This window comes from Lethenteron reissneri, chromosome 26 (genome assembly GCF_015708825.2).
Source record: "Lethenteron reissneri isolate LAM-NWPU_2019-01 chromosome 26, ASM1570882v1, whole genome shotgun sequence".
In the NCBI taxonomy this organism is placed as follows: domain Eukaryota; kingdom Metazoa; phylum Chordata; class Hyperoartia; order Petromyzontiformes; family Petromyzontidae; genus Lethenteron; species Lethenteron reissneri.
In genome coordinates this window covers 23,465,301-23,485,721 of record NC_083804.1, presented here as the reverse complement: position 1 = coordinate 23,485,721, position 20,421 = coordinate 23,465,301, and the positions used below count along the sequence as shown (strand labels likewise).

General features: G+C 47.9%; 1 long non-coding RNA gene across 1 annotated transcript; it reads left to right on the top strand.

Annotated features, from left to right (window-relative positions):
* The first annotated feature begins 1,568 nt into the window (after positions 1-1,568).
* LOC133347417 (uncharacterized) lies at positions 1,569-20,318 on the top strand. Its single transcript, XR_009755712.1, has 4 exons — positions 1,569-1,578; positions 19,401-19,471; positions 19,562-19,808; positions 20,188-20,318. It is a non-coding gene; the product is annotated as an uncharacterized LOC133347417 (long non-coding RNA).
* Positions 20,319-20,421: the final 103 nt, after the last annotated feature.

Below are 20,421 nucleotides of genomic sequence, written 5' to 3'. Positions count from 1 at the left end.
CACTCGCCTGATTCATGCGAGGGGCGTTGGGGAGGCAGGGTTGGAGGGTCACGATGGGGTGGAGGGGATCTCACACTCGGATAAAGACAAAGCTCCCCCGTGTAGCCCACACCGACTGTTGGGGCAAGTACTATGAGCGAGCATCTCATAAGGTGTGGTCGGATATTCACCCGTCTGCCTTTGTCTCCGGAGTGGCGATGTTTATACATCGCAGCAAGCACAGTACTCATTTGAGGCTGAGTTGACGTAGAGGAGGCTCGGCACCAGTTCAGATAATCGTCAACGGTGTTGATTCGCTGTGAGCGGGAATCGAACTCGGGTCACCGGGTTCGTAGCGCAGAGCGCTACTAACCCGGCAACGCTCTCACTCCACCAACACTCTATAAACATTTTTTTATTTTGCCGTGTAAGGCCCCACTGAGCTATTTGGCTCTTTTTCAGAAGCGGCCTGGCTTATCAGCAGCATCATCATCATCACGCCGGAATGTATTGCAGCCAAAACACTCTGAAACGGACGTTGATTCTCCACTCACCCCGCACTCTTACTGCTCGCTGATCCCTCTGCTGCCCGCGTCTGTCAGGGGCTTGGGGAAGAGAGGAGCGCGCAGCGAGTTATTGTTAGGATGTGTGAAGCGCCGGAATGAGCGCAGAACGGAGTGTTATAATCCTTTCTTTCCCATCTGCGCTCTAACCCGAGCGAGCAAAGACTCATTTGGAGGCTGCTATGTGCGAATTCGCTCGCAAATGAGCGCGCCAATAAGCCCCGGGGCTACGCGGGGCGCGCGCACGCAGCAAGGAATCTCGAGTCACGCCGAACGCGTTTCTTGGGTGGTTCGCTCGCCGGCCGACCGGTGCAGGAGGAGGTGGGGGTACCCTGAGCAGTGGTCAAGAGCGGAGAGCGAGAGGACGTCCTCGATGTGGTGAGAATTATCCCTGGAAACGTCGCCTGTTATTTTATACACGAGGCTTTTTTATTTTCTTATTTAGTGACACGCAATGTTGTTGTTGTTGACGAATTGTGTTTGTTGCTGCACGGTTTGGCTACGTACGGTGCGAAAGAAGTTCAGCTTACATACACGGTGAACTTCGTTCGCACCGCATGTAGCCAAGCGCGCTAATCGGAGGTGTTTGTTTGTGTGCACCACTGCCAACACGCCAGCAGCAGCAGCGTCACTAAATCATGTGCGTCTCAAATGACCCTTAACGATCGGGTCGCTTCCCCGCGCTGTTGTTCGACGTCTCAAGATTGCCGGTGAGATGATTTCAACGCGTTCTAAGTAGAGTTTGCTAGTGGCCGTATTCGTCATCATCATTATCATCATCAGCAGCAGCAGCCATTGTCTATCCACTGCTGGATGAAGGCCACCTTCCCACGCGGTCTCCATCCCTCACTTCGCATCGTAGGGGTCGGAGGTCGCCCACAGTCTTCTGGCGTTCCTCCTCGTCGCGAGAGAGGCGCGAGCGACGCGTGGCGTCACATCGGCGAGCGATCGATGAACTCCCGGCCAGAGACGCAACTTCGCATCGTTCCGAGCAACACGTGGGAGAGGAGCAGCACCACCGGTGCGTGCAGCCGCGGTGGGTCAGCACTGTGCAGGCTGTGACCTTTACCTTGCTATCGTAAAATATATCGCGTACCACAGCACGAGCTCGATACGAGCCTCACATGCCGGGGGATAGCACCCCCCCCCCTCAACTCCCACACAAACCCCATCGCTTCTCCCGGCCCGCGACCCCACACCTCCTCCTACCCTCCACTCTCTGCCCTCCCCCAAACCAAATCGTCCGCAGCTACGTGGCCGCGCGTGTGGCCCCGCGTGTCCCCGCGTGTAATTGCCCCGGCTCCGCGTGGCGGTGACAGATACCGATGGGCCCCTTCGTGCTGCGCGGCGTGCGGGCTACTGTATGAGCTTCCTTGGGGGGACGCGGCGCTCTCCTGTGAGGGTCGCAGCGCTGCTCAGCGCAGCGAGCGCTGCGTACCTCGCAAAGGCGAGAGAGCTGAGATGGGCGCATTCGCTTAATCCCATGCCAGGTAAGTGCCCCCCATAATAATGAGAATAATTATCAGCCCTGTAGCGATGCACTGCTGGATGAAGGCCTCGCTCACCACGCCGTGTCGGTCGCGGGGCTTGTTAGATCCCCACACTTCACGGCGCTGCTCCGCGCGGGGTTCGTGCAGCGGAGTCCAGGGATCTGGTTCGGGTCTCACGCGTCACTGGTGGTCGTCGTGGCTGGGAATCGAACTTGGGTTTGTTGGGTTTGTCGTGTATTGCGCTAATTGCTGCGCCACCGTCACCACTTAACCCCCCCGCCGCCCCCGTCCCTCTGAAATGTTCAGAGGTAGAATGCGGCCGGGGCTCAGATTCTGGGTTCGAATCCCGGCTGTGGTTAAACCGGCATCTCAAGGCTCCTCTTCCCGGAGGATCCGGTAATATTAGAAATACAATAGAACTCTGCACATTGTTTATTAGCACAGCCTTGGGGGCCGTCCATAAATGACGCCACGCGATTTTGGACGATTTTTGAACCCCCCCCCCCCTCGTCACACGGCGTCACAAGAAGTCAGACCGCCCCCTCAAATGTGACGTCACAAAGCTCTGCCTCCCCCCCCCCCAAAAATAGAAAACACGCTTCAAATCGCTTTAAACTATTGTCATTGTAGTGCGTATTTAATGTGGCGCTGCACTCTGATGTTGTAGGAGAACATTTTTCTTAAAAAGTCGATTTAATTAAGTAGAACGTGTCTATATTCATTTAAACCCCCCCCCCCATCACACATCGTCACAAATGTGTGACTCCCCCCCCCCCAGGTGCGTGACGTCATTTATGGACGGCCCCTTATGATAGAACATAGTTAACTAGTTTGTTTACCCGTCCTAGGACGGAAGCTGTAATATTTAAGAACATTTTTAACAGTCAAGGAGTTCAGGCCCAACACGTCGGCCATGGCTGGTCATTGTTTTGATGCGGCTGGCTCACACGAAATCGATTTCTCTAAGACGAAGGTACTTTGTAAGCCCACTGGCTATCAACAAAGATTCGTTCATGAAGCCATCCACATATATAGACACAGATACAATTTCAACCGAGAGGATGGGTACAAACTTGGCAATCATTGGAAAGACGTCATCAACCAGTTTAAGTCTGAACTGGCTGTGATGTTCCCATCCTGCCACCTTCCGTAGTGATTTTTTTAGAATTTTTCCCCGTGGCTTCGGCTCTCCGATTTCACATCAACAGGTTGAATTTCTCGCTGTGGCTCTCCGATCTTACATTAACATGCTAATTAATGACACTAACATGCTAATTTATGGCATTAACATGCTAATTTATGGCATTAACATGCTAATTTATGACACTAACATGCTAATTTATGGCATTAACATTCTAATTTATGACATTAATATGCTAATTTATGCCACTAACATGCTAATTTATGACATTAACATGCTAATTTATGACATTAACATGCTAATATATGACACTAACATGCTAATTTATGACATTAACATGCTAATTTATGCCATTAATATGCTAATTTATGGCATTAACATGCTAATTTATGGCACTAACATGCTAATTTATGACATTAACATGCTAATTTATGACATTAACATGCTAATTTATGACATTAATATGCTAATTTACGGCATTAACATGCTAATTTATGACACTAACATGCTCATTTATGACACTAACATGCTAATTCATGACATTAATATGCTAATTTATGACGTTAATATGCTAATTTATGACATTAATATGCTAATTTATGACATTAACATGCTAATTTATGACATTAATATGCTAATTTATGGCATTAACATGCTAATTTATGACACTAACATGCTCATTTATGACACTAACATGCTAATTTATGACACTAACATGCTAATTAATGACATTAATATGCTAATTTACGACATTAATATGCTAATTTATGACACTAACATGCTAATTTATGACACTAACATGCTAATTTATGACATTAACATGCTAATTTATGACACTAACATGCTAATTTATGACATTAACATGCTAATTTATGACACTAACATGCTAATTTATGACACTAACATGCTAATTTATGACATTAACATGCTAATTTATGACATTAACATGCTAATTTATGACATTAACATGCTAATTTATGACATTAACATGCTAATTTATGTCATTGACATGCTAATTTATGACATTAACATGTTAATTTATGACATTAACATGTTAATTTATGACATTAACATGCTAATTTATGACATTAACATGCTAATTTATGACACTAACATGCTAATTTATGACATTAACATGCTAATTTATGACACTAACATGCTAATTTATGACACTAACATGCTAATTTATGACATTAACATGCTTATTTATGACATTAACATGCTAATTTATGACATGAACATGCTAATTTATGACATTAACATGCTAATTTATGTCATTGACATGCTAATTTATGACATTAACATGTTAATTTATGACATTCACATGTTAATTTATGACATTAACATGCTAATTTATGACACTAACATGCTAATTTATGACATTAACATGCTAATTTATGACACTAACATACTAATTTATGACATTAATATGCTAATTTATGTCATTGACATGCTAATTTATGGCATTAACATGCTAATTTATGACACTAACATGCTAATTTATGACACTAACATGCTAATGTATGACACTAACATGCTAATTTATGACACTAACATGCTAATTCAAGACACTAACATGCTGATTTATGACATTAACATGCTAATTTATGACATTAACATGCTAATTTATGACACTAACATGCTAATTTATGACACTAACATGCTAATTTAAGACATTAACATGCAAATTTATGACACTAACATGCTAATTTATGACATTAACATGCTAATTTATGACACTAACATGCTAATTTATGGCATTAACATGCTAATTTATGACACTAACATGCTAATTTATGACACTAACATGCTAATTTATGACACTAACATGCTAATTTATGGCATTAACATGCTAATTTATGACATTAACATGCTAATTTATGACATTAATATGCTAATTTATGACATTAACATGCCAATTTATGACATTAATATGCTAATTTATGGCATTAACATGCTAATTTATGGCATTAACATGCTAATTTATGACACTAACATGCTAATTTATGGCATTAACATGCTAATTTATGACACTAACATGCTAATTTATGACACTAACATGCTAATTTATGACACTAACATGCTAATTTATGGCATTGACATGCTAATTAATGACACTAACATGCTAATTTATGACATTAATATGCTAATTTATGGCATTAACATGCTAATTTATGACACTAACATGCTAATTTATGGCATTAACATGCTAATTTATGACATTAACATGCAAATTTATGACACTAACATGCTAATTTATGACATTAACATGCTAATTTATGGCATTAACATGCTAATTTATGACATTAACATGCTAATTTATGACATTAATATGCTAATTTATGGCATTAACATGTTAATTTATGGCATTAACATGCTAATTTATGACACTAACATGCTAATTTATGACATTAACATGCTAATTTATGACACTAACATGCTAATTTATGACATTAATATGCTAATTTATGACACTAACATGCTAATTTATGACATTAACATGCTAATTTATGACATTAATATGCTAATTTATGACACTAACATGCTAATTTATGGCATTAACATGTTAATTTATGACACTAACATGCTAATTTATGACATTAACATGCTAATTTATGACATTAACATGCTAATTTATGACACTAACATGCTAATTTATGACACTAACATGCTAATTTATGACACTAACATGCTAATTTATGACATTAACATGCTTATTTATGACATTAACATGCTAATTTATGACATGAACATGCTAATTTATGACATTAACATGCTAATTTATGTCATTGACATGCTAATTTATGACATTAACATGTTAATTTATGACATTCACATGTTAATTTATGACATTAACATGCTAATTTATGACACTAACATGCTAATTTATGACATTAACATGCTAATTTATGACACTAACATACTAATTTATGACATTAATATGCTAATTTATGTCATTGACATGCTAATTTATGGCATTAACATGCTAATTTATGACACTAACATGCTAATTTATGACACTAACATGCTAATGTATGACACTAACATGCTAATTTATGACACTAACATGCTAATTCAAGACACTAACATGCTGATTTATGACATTAACATGCTAATTTATGACATTAACATGCTAATTTATGACACTAACATGCTAATTTATGACACTAACATGCTAATTTAAGACATTAACATGCAAATTTATGACACTAACATGCTAATTTATGACATTAACATGCTAATTTATGACACTAACATGCTAATTTATGGCATTAACATGCTAATTTATGACACTAACATGCTAATTTATGACACTAACATGCTAATTTATGACACTAACATGCTAATTTATGGCATTAACATGCTAATTTATGACATTAACATGCTAATTTATGACATTAATATGCTAATTTATGACATTAACATGCCAATTTATGACATTAATATGCTAATTTATGGCATTAACATGCTAATTTATGGCATTAACATGCTAATTTATGACACTAACATGCTAATTTATGGCATTAACATGCTAATTTATGACACTAACATGCTAATTTATGACACTAACATGCTAATTTATGACACTAACATGCTAATTTATGGCATTGACATGCTAATTAATGACACTAACATGCTAATTTATGACATTAATATGCTAATTTATGGCATTAACATGCTAATTTATGACACTAACATGCTAATTTATGGCATTAACATGCTAATTTATGACATTAACATGCAAATTTATGACACTAACATGCTAATTTATGACATTAACATGCTAATTTATGGCATTAACATGCTAATTTATGACATTAACATGCTAATTTATGACATTAATATGCTAATTTATGGCATTAACATGTTAATTTATGGCATTAACATGCTAATTTATGACACTAACATGCTAATTTATGACATTAACATGCTAATTTATGACACTAACATGCTAATTTATGACATTAATATGCTAATTTATGACACTAACATGCTAATTTATGACATTAACATGCTAATTTATGACATTAATATGCTAATTTATGACACTAACATGCTAATTTATGGCATTAACATGTTAATTTATGACACTAACATGCTAATTTATGACATTAACATGCTAATTTATGACATTAACATGCTAATTTATGACACTAACATGCTAATTTATGACACTAACATGCTAATTTATGACACTAACATGCTAATTTATGACACTAACATGCTAATTTATGACACTAACATGCTAATTTATGACACTAACATGCTAATTTATGACACTAACATGCTAATTTATGTCATTGACATGCTAATTTATGGCATTAACATGCTAATTTATGACACTAACATGCTAATTTATGACATTAACATGCTAATTTATGACACTAACATGCTAATTTATGACATTAACATGCTAATTTATGACACTAACATGCTAATTAATGGCATTAACATGCTAATTTATGACATTAACATGCTAATTTATGACATTAACATGCTAATTTATGGCATTAACATGCTAATTTATGACACTAACATGCTAATTTATGACACTAACATGCTAATTTATGACACTAACATGCTAATTTATGACACTAACATGCTAATTTATGACATTAACATGCTAATTTATGACACTAACATGCTAATTTATGGCACTAACATGCTAATTTATGATACTAGCATCTCTAGCCCCGCCCACTATGCAACTATCTGCATTGAGCAGCTGTCCCCCTCTTTCCTCCTGATGACGACCGCTTGTGTTGTGATCGCAACGTCGGTGTTTTTTCTTTATTTTAAATTTACTATTTATATTGACTTGTAACTATCTACGTGACTTTACCGAAAGACCCAAAGAATAGAGTATCATTGTATCTTGTGTCAATTTAATGGCAGTGAATATTGCACAAAACTACGTCATAAAACACCTCACTTCATGTCACTGTAGCACTATATATAACTGACCTTCAATTTGTTCAAATTCACTGACATAATAGGATGACGTTTAAATGACGTTTCAAGAAACGGTTCTCATTAAGAGACGATTTTTTCCCGATAAGTATTTGTTCAATTACTAATTGTTTTGTCTGCAGTCATACAATCGTGTACCTAGAAGAAACATCCTCAAAAGCCCGCACGGACGGGTTCACGAACCCAATCGCTGTCATTTCCCAACTCTTTGGCTATCGGTAATGATCTTCGCGCGATCCGCTAACCCTCAGCTGCCTCCGAGTCGCTGTTGCACAGCGAGCGACAAACGCACGGCGGAACACGTGGCACATTGCCACCACAGCTGACCTAGACGCCAATGACGCAATGCACAACTTCGGAATCCCTCCTCTCGTCTCTTTCTCCCCCAAACTTCTTATCGCCGAGCTCAAATGCAACGCCTGCAATTAACCCCCCCCCCCCCCCCGTCTGTGACGATGAGCATTGTCATCACTGACAGATTTGGATGGACTCTTAACGGTGCAATTTGTTTCTGGCTGCTCGGCGTTGTCATCATTGTTTGTTAAAATAACATTCGCACTTCTCGCCATTGAATTCATTATCACGGCTCAGGAGTGGCGATCACAATTCCGCAGTCGATTCCACAGTCCAATCAGTGCCGGATTATCCCAGTAGCAAAAGTAGCTACTACATGTGTAGTAGCTACTTATGTAGTAGCTACGGGCCCGGCACTTTCAAGGGCCCCGCGCTAAATGCTTTCAAGCTATCAATTCCGGTTCAGTGATTCTGCACTTGCTCTGTTACTATAGTACTATATCGCCTTCAACTTTTCTCAACGACTGGGTGTTTAAGGTAAGCGATTTGTCGTATTATCTGGCTGTATAGCATAATGAAAAATACGATTACTTTACTGTGCAAGTGTAGTAAGTTGCAGGAGGCTTGGACGACGTGGTTGGAGGCACACTTTTTTATTAACACCAACTTGTGTACAGTAACGGGAATACACAGCACTTGAAGGGGTATCGTCCACTTCACTCGTCTAACAGGGAGACACCACGTCTAACCCCGCTAACCTACGCCCGAGTCCTCCACTACGGAGCTAGGGGAGGCTACCTATCCCAGCCCTGGTCAAGCTGGGATCCCGGCAACCTGAGTCTCCAGACCGGCTCTTATAAGAACGTCAGTCTGGGCTCTCGGGGCCACGCCACCGGCTTGCCCTGGTCGGTCCTGACAAGGACAGCGAGCCAGGGGAGCTCCGGGGCCTGTTCTAGCTGGTCTTCACTCTTCGCTGGTTTAAGCTAACACTCGACCTCGAGCACTCCGGCTCACCACCTTTTATAGTATAGGGGTGTTACGGAGGGCCTGTTATACATGGGATCACACGGGAAACAAACACAGTGGGCGGGGCTACGTGAGTGCACGGGGAGGTGCTCTCAACGACGTCCGCACCGGGCAGCCTGGCCCCACCCCTCAGTGGGGGGTTTTGGTATATAAGGAGATGAGCCGGAGGGCTCGGGGAATAATGTTAAAGCTAAACCAGTGAAGACTGAAAATCGTCCAGATAGAGCCCTGGACTCCCCTGGATCGCCGCCCTTATCAGGGCCGAACAGGACCGAGCCAGCGGCGTGGTCCCGAGAGCCAGAGCTGGTGTTCTTATCAGAGCTGGTCTGGGACTCTGGGTACCGTAAGCCCGACTTACCAGTGTCGGGCCAGATAGCCTCCCCTAGCCCGTTAGTGGAGGACTAGGAGGTAGGTTAGGCATAGCTAGCAAGTGTATCCCCAGCTAGCCGGGTGAGGGGGCCGATACCCCCTCCAGTGTTGTATGTCCGTGATTGTGCCAACTGACACAGAATAAATACGTGTGCCTCCAACCCCGGCGTCCAAGAGTCCTCAACTATATCACATCTGGTGACAGAAGTGAACGACCACGAACATGGACACGCGCCGGACAGCTCGAGCCAGGGTACCGGAGGCGGAGGACACCGCTGCAGTTGTGGAACCCGAGACGGCTGAAGAAGGCATCGAGCAGCCGGGGCCGGATGTATCCACACCGCAGCATCGGGATGGAGGGGAGCCATCGACAGATGGACTGAGGCAGGCTCACGCGAAACTGGCGGAGCTGCTGTACGCTGCTGCCGCCACGCTGGAACAGATCACACGGCTGGGGGCTGGTGGACCGCCACGGGGCGACGACAGCCGACGACCAGCGCGCCTTCCCGCCATTTCAACGGAGCCCGACTTCGAATCTCCCGTCATCGCCGCAGCAGCTGCTGAGGGCGTGGCCGGCCTGAACCTCGCGTCCGACGTCGGGCGTACAGTGGCTGCCGCGTCATCACCAGCGGACAGAGCGTCACCACTGGTGCGACCGGCGATGCCATCCGTCGTTCGCGCCGAAGCCGAGCCGAGTGACGGGGACAACGGAGAGCGACCTTCCACGGCGGCCACTGCGTTGCACCAACGGCTACCTCCACTCAAGGAGTTTGTGGGCGAGGATGGCGACTGGGGCGGCTTCCAGCGGTGCTTCCTCACACACCAGGAAATAGCGCAGTGGACAGATGCCGAGGCTCTCCGCGCGCTGCTGGCGCTCCTCGACAGCGACGCCCTCGCCACTCTTACATCGGCGCCGAAAGACAAACGCTCCACGCTACAGATGGCACTGCAGCTGCTGGCTGCAGTCTACGGACCACCGTCGGACTGCAGGCAGCTCTTTTATGATTGCCAGCGAGGTGCAAAGGAGTCGCCCCTGGCGTATCGTACGAGTCTCCTGGCACTGGCAAAGATGGCCTTCCCACGAATGGACAACGAAGGCGTGGACGCTATGGTAACGGAGAAGATCCTCCTGCTGGCGGACGACTTGGACATCGTCGTCGTGGCACAGGACGACGCAGAAATGTGTTCCCTCCAGGCTGCACGACTCCTCCACGCCAACCTACTCTCGCAGCGACGGAAGGCCAGTAAGGCAGCGACCGGGCGTGCTGTGGCTGCAGCCACCCTCCCGGCGGAGGAAATTTGCGCCGTCGACCGTCAACTGCAGCAGAGAGCGGGAGTACGGGCGGGCCGGGACGGATCGAGCCGCCTCGACCAACCATCGTCGTCGCCAGCGCTCCCGCGCTGTTACAATTGCGGCATCCGGGGCCATGTCGCCTCGGGGTGCCGCTCTCCTCGGCAGCGCGGGACGACGCCTCGACAGGACACCGGCCCTCCTCCTAAGCTCCATCAACATAAACCGGCGAGTCGCGGCACCCCTCATGTTTGGCCCACGCACACACCCGTCACACACTCGCACACCGCAACGAACGGGGGGCCGACATTGCACACCGTCGCGCCAACACGCACCACTGTGGGGACTCATATCGAACCCAGCCAGTGGTCCGTGTTGGCCCATCGCGTTGTGGCCGCATCGTCGGGGTCGTCAGCCGTTGTGGGGCACATTGACGGGGTTGAGGTGCGCATCCTGGTCGATACGGGAGCATCGGCGACCATCATTTCGGAACTCATTTACAATATTCTTCCTGTCCAGAGCCGTCCTTTGCTGCCCGTTAACGGTCCATTCTATGCTGCTAATGGGGGCTCACTTGGCATCATTGGACAAATTCGAGCACAAATTTGTATCGGTGATATCAAATTATCTGGCCCGATTTTTGTTTCCTCCTCGCTGGCGGTTCCGTGCCTGCTGGGGACGGACTTCCTGGGCAAAATGCCGATTCGTATTTTAATCGACCAGGGCTGCATTGAGCTCCCGTCGGGCCGACGCATGGCATTTCTGCCGTCCCCCGCTGCGGGTTGGACGGCGTTCGCGACGGTACCGGCGTTCGTCGATAGAACGGTACGCGTACCGCCGGGGGCACAAATGTTGGTGCCTCTTAAACTTCGTCGGCCCTTCGCTAAAGGCATTGGGGACCAGGGGGTTCTGCTGGGGCCGTCTAGGGCCGGGGTTAGCGGACCTCATTTAATTCCGGCCCAGACCATCGTTAAAGGGGACGGGGATCCTTTCATCGTGGTCCTCAATGTGGGGTCGCAGACGGTGGTGGTTCCACAGGGGACCGTGCTTGCTCACGCAACGCCGGTGCCCTGTGAGGAACCCGTCGCGAATCACGTAAGCGCTGTCCCTCTGCCGCGACCACATTCGGACAGCGATGAAGGGTGGCTCGAGGCGCTTTGTGCGGGATCGACGGACCTGTCGTATTTAGAGCGTCAAAAGCTTAAAACACTGCTGCGTGAATTTTCCGACGTTTTCAGTCGGAACAAATTCGATTTGGGCTGTACTCATCTGCTGCGTCACCATATTGATACAGGTGACAGCGCGCCAATACGCCAGAATTTTTTTCGGTTAAGTCCCACCGAAAAAGACCATGTCAAATCGGCCGTTGATGACATGTTAGCCGCCGACATCATTTCTCCCTCTACCAGCCCTTGGGGAGCGCCGATCGTCCTGGTAAAAAAACAGGACGGCTCGTTGCGTTTTTGCGTCGATTTTCGTCGCCTCAACAAAATTTCTGTTGCCGACGCATACCCGCTTCCACGGATGGACGAATCGCTTGACGCCTTGGAGGGAGCGCGATTCTTCTCCACATTGGATTTGCTTTCGGGATTCTGGCAGCTTCCTCTGGACGATGATTCAAAGCCTAAAACTGCATTTCGTACACCGCACGGCCTGTTCCAATTCAACCGGTTGCCGATGGGACTCCACTCAGCGCCGGCAACTTTCCAGCGATTGATGGAATTGGTTTTGGCTGGATTGCAATGGGACTCGTGCTTGATTTATTTAGATGACGTTATCGTCTTTAGCAAAACATTTGACGAACATCTCCAGAGGTTGCGGGCGGTTTTCCTCAAAATGCGGGCTGCTAATTTGAAATTTAAACCCCAAAAATGTCATCTGTTACGCGAATCTGTGCGTTATTTGGGACATATCGTCGGACGCTCAGGTATTGCTACCGATCCCGCCAAAACGCAGTGCGTCAGCTCCTGGCCGACTCCCACCTCTGTGGGAGAGGTCAGGAGTTTCGTTGGATTCGCGTCGTATTACTGACGGTTTGTCGCGGATTTTGCGATAATTGCGAAGCCCCTACACGCTTTGACGTCAAAGGGGGTCCGGTTTCATTGGGGACAGGAGGAGGAGGCTGCTTTCCGCTCCCTTCGGGACGCTCTGGTAAAAGCTCCTCCCTTGGTTTACCCCGATTTTTCTAAACCCTTTTTGCTCGACACCGATGTGAGCAACACGGGTATTGGGGGCGTGCTTTCCCAGGTGGTTGACGGCGTAGAACGGGTAGTCGCGTACGGTAGTCGGGTGTTGTCTCCAGCGGAGCAAAGATATTGTGTCACCCGTCGGGAACTGTTGGCAATTGTCAATTTCATCCAACAGTACCGCCCATATCTGTACGGTCGCCGTTTCACCGTCCGTACAGATCATGCGGCACTACAGTACGCCCTGCGAGTTCAACAACCATCGGGACAATTGTCTCGATGGTTGGAGATTCTCCAGGACTTTGATTTTGAAACTACGTACCGTAAGGGCGTTCGCCACACCAATGCGGATGCTCTGTCGCGCATGCCAACCACCTCCGAATGCGCATGCCTCCTGGGGTCGGGACGTTGCAGGCCTCCGGGTCAGATATCCGTTCCGGTCTTGGCAGCCGCCGACGACGCAACGTCGATGACAAATTCGATCGCACAACAGGGAAAAAATTCCCTGTTGGGGTTGCCTGTCACTGAATGGGGGCGCCTCCAGATGGAGGATACCTCCCTCCTCGCGTTGCGTCGTCGCGTCGGCGGTGTTGGGTGGGGGAGGGGTGATGCCGACTCATGGGAAATGGTCCAGGGTCTGCTAATGCATTGGGACGGGAGATCCCATCGACATCGGCTGGTGGTCCCTTCTGGGTTGCGGAGTAAGGTGGTGTGGGCCGCTCATGAGCGCCTCCTCCACCTGGGGACCCAAAAGACCCTCGCCTTGCTCCAGCTTAATTTTTTTTGGCCGGGCATGACAAGGGATGTCGGGGATCTGTTGGGGTCATGCCCTCGGTGTGCGCAACGGAAACCACCAGCACGGGAGTCTAACCCGCCTTTGCAATCTATCAAAGTCTCCAGAGTCAACGAGCTTGTCGCGCTGGATATTCTAGGCCCATTCCCCGCCACCCCCAGGGGCAATAGATATTTGTTGACCAGTGTGGAATACTTTACGCGCTGGCCTATGGCCTGGCCCCTTGCCAACCAGTCGGCAGCAGCCATCAAGGAGGCCTTTGTCCAGGGATACGTCCTGGACAAAGGTGCTCCGGAGCGGCTGCTGACCGACCAGGGCAAAACATTTTCCGGCAAAACTACTCCAACAAGTCTGTGAGCTCCTGGGCACGAAAAAAATTCGTACCTCCCCGTATCACCCGCAAACTGACGGGATGGTCGAGCGTCTGCATCGAACCATCACGTCGATGTTGTCACAGTAGGTTTCAGGACTCACAGACCGATTGGGACCTGCAAATTCAAGGGGTCTTGGCAGCATATAGAATGGCCCCCCATGCGGCAACGGGATTTTCCCCCTTCTTCCTGATGTATGGCCGCGAACCTGACCCGCCTGTTCGGGCCCAGCTGCAGATCCCCGCGCCGCAGGGTAAAACTAAATTGGCCGATCCATGTTAAATTTAATCTTGCTAAATTAACAGAGGCACGGGATGCTGCCATGCAAAATTCCGACCTCCGTCAGAAAGCTAACGAGAGGCTCAGACTGGGTCGGGCGCACGTGCTGCAGTGGAAGCCGGGGGACAAGGCATGGCTGCACTGTCCACAGGTACCACTTGCAACCTCCTCTAAACTGGTGCGGCCATGGCGGTGCCCTGTGGAGGTGGTTGAGGTTTTGCGGCCTCAGTGCGTACGCATCAAATGGGGGAAACGGCGGTGGTTTGTGCACCCCTCCAGATTAAAACCCTTCGTTGCGGTACGAATTCCCACTTCACACACGCGTGGCCAAACATGTGGGGGGTCGACCGACTCACAGGGTCCGTCTCCGCTGCTCTCACCTAACATGTTGCCGGCTGTCCCGCCCCCAGGTGCACCAGGAGTGACGGGCTCACGCCCGACAACCCCTCCTGGGGATGCCGAGTGTCTCGCGGAATCAAAAAGAGACTCACTCGGAGACGGACAGTTGCCACCTGACAGTCCGCCATCCGGGGTTGCCCCGTGTGACGAGCCTGCTGCAAGGACGCGCGCAAAAATGCGCAGACTTTTGTGATGCCGGAAGAAATGTACATATGTTGTGTTCACTGTGTGTTGTGTGGGTGGTGTGTTCCCTGCACATTGGATTGCACATATGTTGTGTTCGCTGTGTGTTGTGTGTGTGGTGTGGTTCCCTGCAAATTGTATATAGGGTGCTTTTACGGAATTCGTATTTATTCGGGGGGGGGGGTGCGTCGGGTTATTTTCTCTTCTTGTTGTTGTTGTTCTTGTTGTTGTTCTCGTTCTCGTTATTGTTGAGAAAAAAAATTGTGAGGCACACGCGGGGTCAAGGGGTAAATACACTTTTATTGTCATTTTGTTGCAGCCGGGACGGCTGCGAGCTGTACGGGGTGGGGGGGGGTGGTGTAGGGGTGTTACTGAGGGCCTGTTATACATGGGATCACACGGGAAACAAACACAGTGGGCGGGGCTACGTGAGTGCACGGGGAGGTGCTCTCAACGACGTCCGCACCGGGCAGCCTGGCCCCACCCCTCAGTGGGGGGTTTTGGTATATAAGGAGATGAGCCGGAGGGCTCGGGGAATAATGTTAAAGCTAAACCAGTGAAGACTGAAAATCGTCCAGATAGAGCCCTGGACTCCCCTGGATCGTCGCCCTTATCAGGGCCGAACAGGACCGAGCCAGCGGCGTGGTCCCGAGAGCCAGAGCCGGTGCTCTTATCAGAGCTGGTCTGGGACTCCGGGTACCGTAAGCCCGACTTACCAGTGTCGGGCCAGATAGCCTCCCCTAGCCCGTTAGTGGAGGACTAGGAGGTAGGTTAGGCATAGCTAGCTAGTGTATCCCCAGCTAGCCGGGTGAGGGGGCCGATACCCCCTCCAGTGTTGTATGTCCTTGATTGTGCCAACTGACGCGGAATAAATACGTGTGCCTCCAACCCCGGCGTCCAAGAGTCCTCAACTATATTACAATAGTACTCGGCCCCCGGGAGGGACCCGTGGGGGATGCAGGTGCGGACGTCGGTGTGAGCACCTCCTCTGTGTACGGCCCTAACCACGCCCCTTGTGTTTGTTACCCATCCGTGCCCATACATCTTTACAATTACACCTCTACACAAGTAAAACAATTTGTGTTTTAATATGTACGTGTTTTTTTTTATTTCGGGCCCCTTTATAACAGCATATGCTACAGGCCCAGCACTCGCTTAATCCGGCACTAAGTCCAATGCAAAATCCACCCTGAAAAGAGTTTTACTGCGGATTTGTCTTTTTTGTTGTTATTGTTGTTGTTATTCATGGCACATTGTGTTCGCTGTTAAACCTTTGCCATGCGCACCTGTGCAGCGCTCTTCGTCAATCCACTGCTGAACGAGAGCCTCGCCACGCCGTCCGGGTAACGGGAGCTAGTCCTGGACCATACTTGGGTGGTGAAGGCGGGCAGCATAGAGAAGAACAGTACAACAGCAATTCGCGTTGCTGCCCTCACGTTGACCCGGCAAGTCCTACAGCGAGCTGCCTTTGTCTCTGTACGCTGCTGCTCGACCATTAAGGCACTTATCCAGGCTCAAAGCCTGCTTAGATGTTCCGTAGATGCGGTCACATTGGCAATAGGGAGGGGCCGGGGGTGGGGGCGATGTGTCAAGGGAAGGCGCTGAGGCTGCGTCGCCTGCCCCGGGTATTGTTGTTGTTGTGGTGGTGGTGGTGTTGGTATTCGGTGTACCGCTTAAACATTGACGCTGCATTTACGTCGGCACGCGCTCGCCGTTGTGCCACTGCCGCGTATGGGGGGTGAAACGTGGAAGTTCCCCCTTTCAATTTTGCCCACCGTGAGCCAAGGTGGAAGGAAGGCATGTTGCCAGTGGCCACCTCGGGCAGAAAGCTTGAGGTGTCGCTTGCTAGCGCGCTGCGCTGCAAACCCGCGGTCCCGAGTTCGATTACCGCTCACAGGCCAACACCGGTGACGATTATCTCAACCGGTCCTGGGCCTCCACTCTGAATACCTGATGCGATGTGTAAAAACATCGCCACTTGGGAGACAAAGGCGGCCGGACGTGGTGCTGGCCACCCACCACCTCGTGTGCCGTGCCGGCTTTCATAGGTGCTCGCTAACTGCACTTTCCCCAACAGTCTGTTGGGGCTATACTGGGGATCTTTGTCTTTGTGTGTGGCACGCAGTGGATAGGAAACTGCTCTCTGAACCTGACTACCCGAGGTCTTCCCAGCCATGATTTTACATCAGTATTCTTGGATTCCTCTCCGTCGACTCAGCCATAAATGAGTACCTGGTGTTGTTTGGAATCATTAGCACTGGGGAAACAATGTTAGCAGGAATTGCCCATTTTCAGAGGTTGAGATTAAGAGTTCAATGTCAAGGGTTTGTCACTTTACTACCTTTCACTTCCGCACGTTCAATGTATCGGATACGGCGAGGTTCACGCCTTTGCCCCAAACCTATCCCGATCGCTCATCCAGTGCAGTGAAAGTCCCGTGCCATGTGTACACACCGTCCAGACCACGAAAGCCCCGTCACCCTTGGCTTGGCTTTCCCACGCTAGCTCTTCCTGTCGATTGAGGTGCAGCTACCTAGCTATTATGGGGCTGATTAGGGAGCGTTTGAGTTCCTAAATTACAAGTGGATGCGGAGTACAAATACAATGGCTGCGACTGAACCCCACGCTGAGCTGCGCAGTGATGATGTTTCTAGCGGTCCCTCATTCACTTTTTCTTTTACCAATTCTCACCACATTGCCGTGACAAGATTCATACGAACTATCTGAGAAGTTGGAAACATTGTAGCAATCGGTTACTGCATGCTCATCAACATGGAACCCGACACTTAAATAATCGAAACAAGTTTCTGGAGAGAAAACTCGACATTATTTGCGGCCATATTGGCAAAAATGGCTGCCAAGTTGGATTGTGAAGCTGCTAAGGTTTTGGGGTTTGTTTTTCTGTCATCTTGGTACAGTGTCACAATTTGAACGATTCATGTGAAGGGGGAAAACAACGCACTTATCCGCTCCACTGCGGGGGCGTGTTAGCAACGCGCTGTAAAGTTACCTGCGGCGGATGCACTCAAACCAGTCCCCACGTCATTCACTGTCTCAGCCTTCCGTCGGGCTCTCAGGATTGCGACTTTGCCATCTCGTGGCTGTCTCTATGGCCTCCACCTTGTTTTTCTCATCGTGGAGATGTATCCAAAATTGTGTCGTGCGTTTATTTGCAGGCAGACGATAGTGTGTTTGTGGGGCGGGGTTTTTTATTCTAAAAATAAAAAAATATATAATTACTATTTGTATGTTTCCAGGAAAAGTCCCACTGAGCTGTGTAGATATTTTTCAGAAGCCACCTGGCCACACATGGTAGCTTAATATCACGTGGAATGTATTGCGGCCAAGTACTCTAAACGCATGGTTTTGTTTTTATGTGGAGCGGAAAAACGGAGGACCCGGAGAAAAATCCACGCGATCATTGGGAGAACATGCATAGTCGACACAGCGTGTGGATTCCTTCAGCCAGCAGTAAATTGGACTGCAAACTAGCCAATTAAACTCTCTCTTGTTTATTGTACCAGGTAAGACCCACGAAGCTATGTAGCTCTTTTGTTTAGAAGCGACCTGGCCACAAATGATAGCTCAACGAAGTGGCCCTTACATATGGAAATTTCTAGCAGACAAATATTCGAAACGCGTGTTGATTCTAAATATGGAGGGGAAAAGCCAGAGGACCCGCAGAAAGAAATCCACGTGACCAATGGAAGAGATATACACACACTCTAAATATACAGCAGCAGGCGCCAGGGTCAGGATCGAACCCACGACCTCCTGTATAGCAGGCGAGGGAGTTAACATCTCACCACGTGGAGAGAGACACGCAAACTCCAAATATACAGCAGCAGGCGCCAGGGTCAGGATCGAACCCACGACCTCCTGTTTAGCAGGCGAGGGAGTTAACATCTCATAGCCACCGCGGCGCTCTCAATAGTTAGCAATAGGCGCAGTATAATATTACTCTTTTGTGCACGATTATCATTCTGTTTGCAATAATTATAACTTCAAAACCTGGTCCTGACCCTGACCCTTGACCCTTGCTCCGGTGTTTTTCATCATCCGTAGTCGATCGGCTGTTGAACGACCTCCACCAAGTCGCCACCACCTCTCACGACCCTGCGATGCAATACAAACACGTAAGTAATCGCTCCATCTCCTCGGAGGACGTACTCTCCTGCTGGCTGACTGGGATTACACACCACAATCAGTGCTCTCTGCTGTTGCAGGTGGGGTGCTGAGTCGCGCTGTGCCCACGAGGGACAGCTGCTGCCGGATGAGATGCGACGTGAGGTGCTCTGAGATGACGCGGCGTTTGAGGAGGGCGCTCTATCAAAAAACGGTCATTTTGTTGCGATAAAAGCGCTCCTACGCCGTGACCTTGCCACGCATCCGGGAATGCAAGCGGCTCCATCCAATTGACGGCAGAGGCCGTCGTTCCCGAGCAAAGCTACACAGTGGGCGCTCCGAACATCGGTGAGTCGGACAGCAAGAGGGCGGGCGGCACTGCACGGCGGGCGTGGTGGCCTTGCTCGGACTGTGCTCAGCACTCGGTCAGTCCGTGTGGAGTTCAAGGTTCGATTCCAACCACGAGCAAATATATATATATCCGTGGGGAATTCAAATAATAATGACAACGCCTTTACTCAGGACAGCCTCGCTGAGTCTCGAGACCCCTTTTAACGAGGGTCTTGCTGCATTGGAACGTTGGGCCGAGGCCGTTGCCGAATGTTTCACTTCATGTGGGAAACAAACCGAGTCTCGGAGAGAAGCCGCTACAGCCAGCAGTGGGTCACCACTCAGAGCTCCGCACCGATGGATTCAATAATCCATTATCTTTCTGTCATCTTTGCAGGCCAAGCCAACAACAGTCTGCACTCCCAGACTCGACCACGCTTCGCTTGCGAGCTTTGATGAGATCAACGATGGCTTCAAAGTTTGGTCGTACATGTTAGGTATATCGTTTATTGTTACATTTGAATCACAGTTCCTATGATCACTGTTACATTGTTTTTATAGCTTTATTTTGGTGATTTTTAAAACGTTTTGCTTTAACCATGTTTGTTTGTTGTAGTACAGAATTAGCCTG